Below are 252 nucleotides of genomic sequence, written 5' to 3' on the forward strand. Positions count from 1 at the left end.
TGTGTCAGGTAATGTCCCCTCCTGTGGTCTCCCCTCAGGTAAATCAGGACTCTCCAGGTGTTTGAAACTGTGACTTCACACGTTTGTTCAAAAACGGAAACTGAACATTTATCTGAACAGCTGATAGAAGAGAGAAACCATGTGACTCTGCAGCCGCAAGGTTTGAGTCCTGACGCACAGATACACACATTTGTACTTCTACACTTGTGAGGACCCTCATTGTCATAATGCACCCCCCTCCCTCACCCAACA

Source organism: Seriola lalandi, unplaced genomic scaffold (assembly GCF_002814215.2).
Source record: "Seriola lalandi dorsalis isolate HSWRI2012SDOR001 ecotype SW California unplaced genomic scaffold, Sedor1 jcf7180002054342, whole genome shotgun sequence".
Classification (NCBI taxonomy): domain Eukaryota; kingdom Metazoa; phylum Chordata; class Actinopteri; order Carangiformes; family Carangidae; genus Seriola; species Seriola lalandi.